Here is a 12,611-nt window from a genome sequence, read left to right as displayed (position 1 = left end):
GGCAACACCGAAAGGGTTCAAAGTGGATGTGGGAGACCGAGGGGGATATGATGGAGCATTATCCAGAGTTATTTTCAGATTCAGCAGCAACAGCAGACTTCGAGGACGAAGTCTAAGATAAGTGGGGGAGAGTTGTAACGCCCAATTTCTGGTATGTAATTTAAATAAAGTATTTTCATTTCTTAAGGGGTACTTGACGAGTCCGTAGCCTAACTCGTAGATTAGAGACGGGATGATCACGCAATTTGAGTTGGCTACTCGACGAGTCCATATGCTGGGACTCGGCGACTTCGCCTGTCTGGATGAAGCCTTAATTTTAAGGGTTTGCACCCTATTTAAACATCTTATTGCGCCCCAACTTCACCTCCATCACCCTCAGAACAGTTCTTATCAAACCCTAGCCTCCTTGAAGAGTATGTGAGTGATTGTTGCCTTGTGAAGGAACTTTTGGTGCATTTTGGAACAAGTAGAAGAAGGAGAAGGTTGAAGAACTCAAGGAAGAAGAAGTAGATCCAGAACACACTCCTTTGTGGTCATCTTTTCTGGTAATAAAGTCTCCATCTTGTTTATTGATCTAATAGATCTAGGTTGTCCCCAAATTGTTGGTATTAAGCTCAAAAACCCCAAATCCTTTGTGATAAAGCGTTATAATTGATTTATACTTCAGATCTAGCCTCTCTTGGGCTCCAGGAGCTCAAGGAGATCACCTTTTTGGCAGCTATGGCTTTGGTTTGGCTTATTGACCCCATAATAGTAGAGTTTGAGTGAAGTAGCTTCATTCCTTCTTGGTTACATGTAAAGTTAGCAACTTTATGTGTTCAGATTGTCCTAGAAGCTTAGATCTATGAGTTAGATGCTCTGAAATGGAGTAGAATCGTCAGTATAGAATATGCATGCTTAGGACTCGGCGAGTTGTTCTTCGGACTCGACGAGTCGATTCACGAGTCCCCCGTCTTTCCTCAATTTGTGTAATACTCTGTTTATTTATTAGATAAATAAATAAATTAATGAATGGATGGTAGCCTAAAATAAATAATTATATATGCAGGGTGTTGGGTTCGAGGAGTTAATTGCCACATTTTTAGAAGTCGGGGGTTAAAAGTGTGAGTTCGGGACTCATTTTATAAATATTTATGAAGACAGGGGCTCCGTGGTAATTATTTGAATTTAATGTAAAAGGAAATGATGTGGAAGGGCTGATTATGTCATAATTAAGATATTGGGGGTTGTTTGATAATTTATGGGACTTAAATTGTAAGGGATCTCCATGGATTGGGTTGAAAGTGTAAATATTGGATCAAATTTTTTAAAGAAAATGGAAAGGAGGGGCTGAACTTGCCATTATGGAAACAAGTTTAGGGGATTGGGGTATATAAACCCGTTACCCCCGGTTTTAACCCTAACCTTAGCTTATTATTCAGCCGTCACCCTCTTACTTCATTCCAGTAGCCGCCACCATGGGAACCTCCTCAGTCGCCGTTTGCATCATCAAAAGCCGACAACCACCGTCATGCCTGCTGACTCGTCGATGAAACGCCACCACCATTGCTCAGCTGACGGAGGCGCTGTGTGCACCGGGGAACCACCGAGACCGAAGGACCAAGTTGCGTTCGTTGTTGTCTTGGACGTGAGAGCATAGGTATCTCATGGTAAGGACCACCGCTACCATCTACTTCTTCTTCGTTCGTTATGTAACTTGATGTCGTTTGTGTTGACTGGGATCGACGGTAGGCTTTGGCCGCCATTTTTTTAGGGTTTCCAGTCATCGTGGGCCACCTATAGTGGCGGAGTTGGGAGAGTTGTAGCCTTCAGATCATGTTTCGGGTGTGGTCGCATGACTGAGAATCAAGAGAACAGTCGCCACCACCGTGAGGTGGTGGCTATCACCGCAACCACCGCCGTTTTGGGTGCTGCTGCCGTCGCCAGTCACCATAGGTGGGTGATTTGGGTTCGTTTTTCAAGCAAGGGATGAGTATTCGTGTTTTATGGGTTGTGTAGTCGGAGAATGGAGAAGAGAACCACCATGGCCGCCAGCCATGGTGGTTGCCGCCATGAACCACCATTGTGTGTGTTTATGTTTTTAGTGTGTGTATTTTAGTGTATGTGTGTGTGGATAAATTCGGTATTTCACATTGTAAAAAAAAGGGAATAATGAAAAGAACTTGAAAACCACCACCTTAGGGTGGTGGCTGCCGCCGCCGGCCGCCGTGTCGGGTAGCAATGTGCCTTGTCTTGATTGTGTTGATCCGTCTGGAGGGTTTGAAACCCTAATGGGCCCAAGGAAGCCCTAATGGGCCTAATAAGACTTAATGGGCTTAATAAAACCTTAATGGACCCTAATAAAACCCTCATGGGCTTACTGACATTCTAGTGGGCCTAGTAGGCCCAATAAAGCCGTAATTGATCTAAAAGCCCTACAAGTTAATAAATGGGTTAGTCTTTACGTTGGAAAACACTAATGCCAATTAAACTCTAATTTTTGAGAATTAATCGGGAAGCACACGAGAATTATTTAATAACTTGAGATATTAGATAATAAACTTTCGCAAAGATTAATCTAAGCGATAATGGACTTAATGGATTAAGCCCTTAATGGGTTAAGTAGGAAACTTAACCCTAATCATCATTTTATGGGAAACCCTAATTTCACTTGGGTTTATTGTTGGGCCTTCCTTTTGGGCCTTGATGATCAGGTTATTAATGGTTCATCCAAAGTCAAGCAATTTGACTAGAATAATTTAATGGGCCTAGGGTAAGGCCCGTGTAAGGGGCTTGGGTCTAATTTGGAAAATTGGGCCATAGATGGGCCATAGTTTGGGCCTTAATGATTATATGATGTTGGGCCTCAGAATGAGACCATGTATAGGCCTAGCCCAATTTGGAAAATTGGGCCATGTGTTGGGCTTTGATTTCCTAGTTGACTTTGGGCCTACGGGTTGGGCCTTGGGCTTGAATAAGCCAAGCTTGGAGTAATGTAATTACCCAAAGTAAGTGTTTATGGTTATGTAGTGGGACCCATTTATTAATTGGGTGATGTTTTGATATTGACAGATCGGGAATCTGTCATCCAGCAGTTGGGGTTGAGTCTGCGGGACTTCAGCAAGTGTGAGATTGTGTCTGCGGGACTTCAGCAGTGTGAGGTGAGTTACCTTCCAGTAGCGGTGGGTCTACGGCCACAATGCCGGCCCACCAGTAGGAGTTGTATGTTAGATGATTGTCTTTGTGATATCATCTAGGTTTGCTACTACCCGATATGTTATATGCTGGCATGATATGTTATATGTGATAGTACTAGAGTTCGGTTGTTAGGACCGAAGGGTAGTTCGGACACCCCAGATATGTCTGATAGTATGTTTGTGTTATGATATTTGTGATAGTAGCTAGGTGTGGGCAAGGCCCGTATCTCATAGATAGTGGAGTGTGGGCGAGGCTCGTACCTCCATGAGTGTGGGCGAGGCCTGTATCTCCTAGTTGTTAGTATATGATTGTATATACTTGTATGTTATGGTTTAGTAGCTGAGCGTGGGCGAGGCCCGTATCTCAGAGATAGTGGAGTGTGGGCGAGGCCCGTATCTCCCAGCTAGCGGAGTGTGGGCGAGGCCCGTACCTCCATGAGTGTGGGCGAGGCCCGTATCTCCTAGCTGTTAGTATATGATTGTATATACTTGTATGTTATGGTTTAGTAGCTGAGCGTGGGCGAGGCCTGTATCTCAAAGATAGTGGAGTGTGGGCGAGGCCCGTATCTCCCAGCTAGCGGAGTGTGGGCGAGGCCCGTACCTCCATGAGTGTGGGCGAGACTCGTATCTCCTAGCTGTTCATTATATGATGGTATGGTATGTGGTATGATGGGGGAACTCACTAAGATTCGTGTTTACGGTTTCAGTTTTGGCATCAGGTACTTCGTGTTTAAAGGAAAGGAGCCGGCTTGATCTCAGCGCATCACACTATGTTTTCCGAGCATGAGATCTTTGGGATTACACTCTGATATGGTTTTATGATAATATGTTTTGAATATTGACACTTAGTTTGACACGAGATACTATTATGAATTTTTTTATACTGATGGTTTTATGTAATAACTTAATTAAAACGAAATTTTTGGCCTTGAATTTTGGGATGTTACAAGTTGTTATCAGAGCCTTGGTTTGAGGGATTCGGACATACTCTCGGGTGTGTTTGAACTCAAACTAAGGGTTTGGTATGAAAATTTTCAAAAGTAGAACCATTTTATAAAAAAGGAGTTTGAAAAGAATCTGAAAGGAGAAAGGAACTTTGAGAAGGACAAAGTGTGTGATGCGTGCAATCAGCCGAGCTCAAGTAAGTTTTCCCCAAGATACCCGTACATGTTATGTTATGGTATGATATGATATGATTATGAGAACTGCATGCTAGATTAGGGCTAAGGATCTTGGAGGATGCCTTATATTCCTATTATATGTGCTTGTAGACTTGCATGCTAGTACCGATCAGTCAGTGATACGATAGCCTATTTAGGTTATGCCTGATTGTGTGAGCCTTTGAATTGCATGTACATATTCCTGATTAGAGGATAGAATGATTTGATTGGAATATGATGGTTAGATTTTCCATTGTCTGAATGCTGCTTGCTTTGTGCTTTGTGGGACTCTTAGTAATGTGAGTTAGCTATTAAGTGAATATGCTAAGTCACATGTGGCACAGGCTGGATAATCTCAGAGTGATAGATTTGACCCTGTTGTGCAGCTCTCATTTGAGTCTAACCGTTATAGGGATGAGTTTGTTACTTGAAGGATTATTTGATCTCTGTTGCATGTGGCTATATTCATGAGGTAGCTATTTGACATTACTGGGAATCTTTCGGCAGCTGAGGACTGGGTGAGTTCAGGAACCTAGGGAAGCCTAGGATATATTTCAGTGAGTTAGTAGTGAGGCTCAGTTAGACTTGGGTGTACCAGTTTGAGGAAGTGACATAGAGGATCCGAGAGGATTGCTGAGGAAAGTATGGATAGGTGTGGAAGGTAGTAGTGGGCCTGTACTACTGAAAGCACAGGATCCATACTCGAATCAGTGATAGTCTTGGAGAATCTAAGAAGCTTCAGGGAAGAGTTTGTGATCCAGTTTGGGGACAGAGGATGTTCCAGTTGTTGCAGCTTAGCCTTTAGCAAGCGAGCTAGTGAGCGTGACAGGGTGTCAGACCCTGAAGGATATGATTTCCAAGAGTTGCAGATGGGGGATCGATTTGGGAACACCCTGGAATGAGAGGTGCGTGCCAGGTGCGTATAGTAGAGGGTCCTGGGAAGAGACCCATGACTTCTGATCATCGGGTGAAAGGCCAGCAAGGCCTGAGTCAGAGCAGCGCGTACGAGGGAGTACACAAGGGAGTTTGTCACTCCAAGGGTTTAGGCTGCTACAGGGTAGCGGGATTGATCATGTCAGCTGGAGGTGATTAGGATTCCTCCAGATGTTGCGGGTATGCCATATTCTACTGCTATTAGATGGATGTTTGGAATACGTATCGCTTTGGGATTGTGAGTGAGTTTAGATAAGTTAGACCTCAGGTCGATTTTCTGCTAGTGTTGGGTTATCAAGGATTATATAAGCCATCATGCAGGCTGAAAGGTCCTTGATGAACCCACAGAGGGACGCATCTTGCGGAGTGGGTTCCGCGTGTACCGGTATTATTACGGATCCTTGTCGAGATATATGCAGGAGTATTATTTAGAGAATACTCGATCAGGGTTGGAGTGATAGTTTTCCAGTGAAGTCAGCGTTTAGTGATCCTATCATTGTTCAGGTATGGTCGGAAATTGTTTATGGATGAACTTTGGAGTTCAAGGCACTACCGTTGCTAGGACGGAACTGGTGACGGGAAGAGGGTAGTGTCAGTCGCGGATGTTAGACGCATAAGTGGTTGGTCACTGGATGATCAAGAGAATTGTATTTTCGCATGAGCTTTGTTCGGTTAGAGTTCAGTCATACTGCAAGATTGGAAATGAGAACGAGGATTCATCAGCCAGAGTGAAGATTAAGGTCTTCAGTGGTCAGCCTGGGAGATGAATTGAGGTGTCAGAATGGAACAGATTTCAAGAGTACTCTTCAAGATTTCAGAGGATGGGCGATCTTAAGGTTTAATCAGTGATTAAACGCTAGCATTGGTAAGCACATTTTGTCATCAGTGGGATATTAGAAAGCGAGACGGATTGGGAATCCTTCAATTCTCGCATGTCGTGAGGACTTAGTCGAATCTAAGTGGGGGAGAGACTTTTTATAAGGTTCTCCGAATGTGAGTTCTGGTTGCGCGGGGTGCAATCTCTTGGCCACCTTGTCAACTAGAAGGGTATTCTAGTTGATCCGGCCAAGATAGAGGCCATGATGTAGTGGGAGATTCCAAGGTCTCCATCTGAGATTCGGAGTCCGTTGGGTCTAGCGAGTTATTATCGGAGATTTATATGGGATTTCTACGAGATTGCGGTTCCTTTGACCCAACCGATCAAGAAGTCGGAGACCTTTTCGTTGGGGGCCAAGCAGCAGGCAGCCTTCAATACTCTCAGACAGCAGTTGTGCGAGGCACTGATTCTCACCATGCAAGAAGTTGTACATGATTTCATGGTTTACTATGACGCTTTGATCACGGGCATGGGTACGGTACTGATACAGCGGGGTCACATGATAGCAGGTTTCGGGAACCAGATCTGAGTTCCGGTTAGGACTCAAGTTCAGTTGTGTGTTAGGTCGAATGCGTGTTCAACCTAGTTTGGGAAGTGTTGTAAGACTACGGGGGTAGCCGTAGTATTCGCTAGTAGTCAGATGGTATGGAAAGTGTTGTAAGACTGCGGGGGTAGCCGTAGCATTCACTAGCGGTCAGTTAATGATAGAGTGTTGTGAGACTGCGGGTGTAGCCGTAGCATTCACTAGGTTAGTAGATAGTGTAAGCGCGTTTTTAGGACGCAGAAGGAACAATAGTACCCACCAGTTCGGGTGTAGCAGTAAGGATAAGGAAATCCACGGATTGGATTTCAGAATTACCCAGATGGATTAGATCTGGTTGAGCCAGTGATAGGACTGTAGGAGCGCCACTACAATTATGAGATCATAGAAGCAACAGACTACTTCATGACGTGTGAGATAAGGCTACCATTGGATAAGTAGCGATCACTTTTATCCTTGGATTTGATGATGACAGGATTCGACGTATGGATTTGATCAGTTAGATCATAAAGTAGTAGAGTCACAGTGGCATGATAACTAATGGCAACTAGTTCCAAAGAAGGATTTCGTTCAGTAGTTGTGTGAGGCGACTAAGTATGGGGGTCCTTTCGCTCCGCAGTCGGATGGGAACCCAGTGTTTCAGAGGATTGGCAAGCGAATTGAGACCCCGGAGGTCTCGGTAGCTTTTGGTAAGCAATTATGTAACAGTGTATACTGCTTCAGGCAGTTCAGTGTTCGGGCAGTTTCAAAGTTTGGTCAGTGATAGTATGTGTGTTTTAGTTGCATATGCGGACGGAATAGTTGGTTGGTGTGGGGAGTGACAAGTCACTCACAGCGGGATCAGTTGAACCTTGTCCAAGTATAAGTGATCTGCAGGGATAATTGGGTTTGTGAACCTGTTTTATAGTGAGAACCTAAAGCTATCAGAAGTTGAGTACCCTGTTGAGGGATGAACGGACTAGATTCAACAATAATGATCCATTGTGAGTAGTCTGTCAGGGAATCAGACTATCACTTGGCATCAGATTTCAGACTGGGTAAATGAGATCTTGTTGCGAGGAATTCATTCACCTGTGGATTTTAGGGCTTTATGAGGATTGGTCGTGGCTACTCTAGGAAGGCTAGGGCGTGCCCAAATTGGTGACCATGCTACTAGAGTGGTTGGGCGAGTAAGGAATGGTAAGGAATGATTTCGAGGAAGAAATCTAATTTAAGTGGGGGAGAGTTATAATACTCTGTTTATTTATTAGATAAATAAATAAATTAATGAACGGATGGTAGCCTAAAATAAATAATTATATATGCAGGGTGTTGGGTTCGAGGAGTTAATTGCCACATTTTTAGAAGTTGGGGGTTAAAAGTGTGAGTTCGGGACTCATTTTATAAATATTTATGAAGACAGGGGCTCTATGGTAATTATTTGAATTTAATTTAAAAGGAAATGAGGTGGAAGGGCTGATTATGTCATAATTAAGATATTGGGGGTTGTTTGATAATTTATGGGACTTAAATTGTAAGGGATCTCCATGGATTGGGTAGAAAGTGTAAATATTGAATCACATTTTTTAAAGAAAATGGAAGGAGGGGCTGAACTTGCCATTATGGAAACAAGTTTGGGGGATTGGGGTATATAAACCCGTCACCCCCGGTTTTAACCTAACCCTAGCTTATTATTCAACCGTCACCCTCTTACTTCATTCCAGTAGCCGCCACCATGGGAACCTCCTCAGTCGCTGTTTGCATCATCAAAAGCCGACAGCCACCGTCATGCCTGCTGACTCGTCGATGAAACGCCACCACCATTGCTCGGCTGACGGAGGCGTTGTGTGCACCAGGGAACCACCGAGACCGAAGGACCAAATTGCGTTCGTTGCTGTCTTGGACGTGAGAGCATAGGGAGCTCACGGTAAGGACCACCGCTACCATCTACTTCTTCTTCTTCGTTCGTTATGTAACTTGATGTCGTTTGTGTTGACTGGGATCGACGGTCGGCTTTGGCCGCCATTTTTTTTAGGGTTTCCAGTCATCGTGGGCCACCTATAGTAGCGGAGTTGGGAGAGTTGTAGCCTTCAGATCATGTTTTGGGTGTGGTCGCACGACTGAGAATCAAGAGAACAGCCGCCACCACCGTGAGGTGGTGGCTATCACCGCAACCACCGCCATTTTGGGTGCTGCTGCCGTCGCCAGTCACCGTAGGTGGGTGATTTGGGTTCGTTTTTCAAGCAAGGGACGAGTATTCGTGTTTTATGGGTTGTGTAGTCGGAGAATGGAGAAGAGAACCACCATGGCCGCCAGCCATGGTGGCTGCCGCCATGAACCACCATTGTGTGTGTTTATGTTTTTAGTGTGTGTATTTTAGTGTATGTGTGTGTGTGGATAAATTCGGTATTTCACATTGTAAAAAAAGGGAATAATGAAAAGAACTTGAAAACCACCACCTTAGGGTGGTGGCTGCCGCCACCGGCCGCCGTGTCGGGTGGCGGTGTGCCTTGTCTCGATTGTGTTGATCCGTCTGGAGGGTTTGAAACCCTAATGGGCCCAAGGAAGCCCTAATGGACCTAATAAGACTTAATGGGCTTAATAAAACCTTAATGGACCCTAATAAAACCCTAATGGGCTTAATGACATTCTAGTGGGCCTAGTAAGCCCAATAAAGCCCTAATTGATCTAGAAGCCCAACAAGTTAATAAATGGGTTAGTCTTTACGTTGGAAAACACTAATGCCAATTAAACTCTAATTTTTGAGAATTAATCGGGAAGCACACGAGAATTATTTAATAACTTGAGATATTAAATAATAAGCTTTGGCAAAGATTAATCTAAGCGATAATGGACTTAATGGATTAAGTCCTTAATGGGTTAAGTAGGAAACTTAACCCTAATCATCATTTTATGGGAAACCCTAATTTCACTTGGGTTTATTGTTGGGCCTTCCTTTTGGGCCTTGATGATCAGGTTATTAATGGGCCATCCAAAGTCAAGCAATTAGACTAGAATAATTTAATGGGCCTAGGGTAAGGCCCATGTAAGGGGCTTGGGCCCAATTTGGAAAATTGGGCCATAGATGGGCCATAGTTTGGGCCTTAATGATTATATGATGTTGGGCCTCAGAATGAGACCATGTATAGGCCTAGGCCCAATTTGGAAAATTGGGCCATGTGTTGGGCTTTGATTTCCTAGTTGACTTTGGGCCTACAGGTTGGGCTTTGGGCTTGAATAAGCCAAGCTTGGGGTAATGTAATTACCCAAAGTAAGTGTTTATGGTTATGTAGTGGGACCCAATTATTAATTGGGTGATGTTTTGATATTGACAGATCGGGAATCTGTCATCTAGCAGCTGGGGTTGAGTCTGCGGGACTTCAGCAAGTGTGGGATTGTGTCTTCAGGACTTCATCAGTGTGAGGTGAGTTACCTTCCAGTAATGGTGGGTCTACGGCCACAATGCCGGCCCACTAGTAGGAGTTGTATGTTAGATGATTGTCTTTGTTATATCATCTAGGTTTGCTACTCTTCGATATGTTATATGCTTGCATGATATGTTATATGTGATAGTAGTAGAGTTCGGTTGTTAGGACCGAAGGGTAGTTCGGACACCCCAGATATGTCTGATAGTATGTTTGTGTTATGATATTTGTGATAGTAGCTGAGTGTGGGCAAGGCCCGTATCTCAGAGATAGTGGAGTGTGGGAGAGGCCCGTACCTCCATGAGTGTGGGCGAGGCTCGTATCTCCTAGTTGTTAGTATATGATTATATATACTTGTATGTTATGGTTTAGTAGCTGAGCATGGGCGAGGCCCGTATCTCAGAGATAGTGGAGTGTGGGCGAGGCCCGTATCTCCCAACTAGCGGAGTGTGGGCGAGGCCCGTACCTCCATGAGTGTGGGCGAGGCCCGTATCTCCTAGCTGTTAGTATATGATTGTATATACTTGTATGTTATGGTTTAGTAGCTGAGCGTGGGCGAGGCCCGTATCTCAGAGATAGTGGAGTGTGGGCGAGGCCCGTATCTCCCAGCTAGCAGAGTGTGGGCGAGGCCCGTACCTCCATGAGTGTGGGCGAGACCCGTATCTTCTAGCTATTCATTATATGATGGTATGGTATGTGGTATGATGGGGGAACTCACTAAGCTTCGTGCTTACGGTTTTCAGTTTTGGTTTCAGGTACTTCGTGTTTAAAGGAAAGGAGTCAGCTTGATCGCAGCGCATCACACTATGTTTTCCGCGCATGAGATCTTTGGGATTACACTCTGATATGGTTTTATGATAATATGTTTTGAATATTGACACTTTAGTTTGACACGAGATACTATTATGAATGTTTTTATACTGATGGTTTTATGTAATAACTTAATTAAAACGAAATTTTTGGCCTTGAATTTTGGGATGTTACAATTTGTGAGTTCAAGGTGAATCTGTGAGTGGGGAAGGGACTCGGTGAGTTAAAGTCAAAGTTAGTAATGGAGGGACTCGGCAAGTCTACGCCCTGACTCGGTGAGTCCGGTCAACTGAAAGTTGACTTTGACCAGGGAGTTGACTTTGACCAGGGGTAAAATAATCATTTTATCCAAAGGGAATTTATCAGTACCTGATCTAGTGTTTTTGGGATTTGTAGCCGGACAGTTCTGGAGCAGTAGTCAGCCAGTTTTAGAGTTACCATCTCAGCAGCCAGCGTTACGATGTGAGTTTTCCTTCTAGTAGGAACGGGTCTACGGCCACAATGCCGACCCGTCTAGTTAGCAGTAATTTCGGACTTTGGTCTGATGCAGTAGTTCAGTTTGTTTTATGTCTTTGTGATTCAAGCATGTCTTTGTGTTATGTGTTCCGGAATTTGGTCCGATGCAGTATGCAGTATATGTGCTTATGCTAGTTGATATGTTTATGATATGCTATGTAATGCTCAGTCAGTTTCCGGACTTCAGTCCAATGCAGGGGACAAGGTCCCAGTCAGTTCCAGATTTCGGTTCGATGCAGTTAGTTCCGGACTTCGGTCTGATGCAGGGTACAAGGTCCCAGTTAGTTCCGGACTTTGGTCTGATGCAGTTTGCGTACTTCTGTCTGATGCAGAGGGCAAGGCCTAGTTAGTTCCGGACTTTGGTCTGTTGCAGTTTCCGGACTTCGGTCCGATTCAGTGGGCAAGGCCCAATAGTTGTTTATGTGTTATTGTATGGTATGTGGTAGTTTGGGGGACCTCACTAAGCTTCATGCTTACAGTTTTCAGTTTTGTTTTTATACAGTTACTATGACATTTGAGTTACTCATTCCATGATTTTATTATAACGATATTCGAGGATTTGAGTTTTAGTAATATTAAAACAAATATTTTTGGGTCGTATTTTGGGTCGTTTCACAATATGATGGTTGTATGGCTTTGATCACTATTATTCATTATCTTATGATATTGTACATGAAGTCATCCACTCGTAGACGTTTCCGCTGTTCTGGTTTGGGGGTGTGACATTGTGGGAGGACCACAACATCTGCGTGGGTTGATTCAGACCCATCATTATTGTTTAGTCGTTCCTTGTTCAGGCGTGCGAGCTTTTACAACCGTGTTGATGCTTAGGCTCGCATAAATTTTGATTGTGGGGAAAGGCTCGTTGTTAAAGTTATCTTGGGTGAGACCTGTAGGCGAGGCCCGTTGTTTATGTTATTTTGGGTGAGACGTGGACGAGGCCCATTGTTCATGTTATCTTGGGTGAGGCTCATGGGCAAGGTGTTTTTATATGTTTGTTAGGTTTTGTTCGTAGTCCCATTTTGCTTCGAGGCTTTTTTTATATGTTTTTTAGGTTTTGTTTGTCGTCCCATTTTGCTTGAGTATGCGAGGTTGTTAACGACTGCGATTGGCCGTGGATTTTGTATTTCAGTTTATTAATAGGATGACATGGGATCGAGAAGTTCTTGGTTAGATCGAATTTGTAAATTTTTG

General features: G+C 44.0%; 1 long non-coding RNA gene across 1 annotated transcript; it reads left to right on the top strand.

Annotated features, from left to right (window-relative positions):
- The first annotated feature begins 1,407 nt into the window (after positions 1-1,407).
- On the top strand, positions 1,408-2,236 carry LOC122197047 (uncharacterized). Its single transcript, XR_006189828.2, has 2 exons — positions 1,408-1,649; positions 1,732-2,236. It is a non-coding gene; the product is annotated as an uncharacterized LOC122197047 (long non-coding RNA).
- Positions 2,237-12,611: the final 10,375 nt, after the last annotated feature.

This window comes from Lactuca sativa, chromosome 3 (genome assembly GCF_002870075.4).
Source record: "Lactuca sativa cultivar Salinas chromosome 3, Lsat_Salinas_v11, whole genome shotgun sequence".
Taxonomy (NCBI): Eukaryota; Viridiplantae; Streptophyta; class Magnoliopsida; order Asterales; family Asteraceae; genus Lactuca; species Lactuca sativa.
The sequence above is the reverse complement of the archived record's forward strand: the minus strand, read 5'-3'. Positions and strand labels throughout refer to the sequence as shown.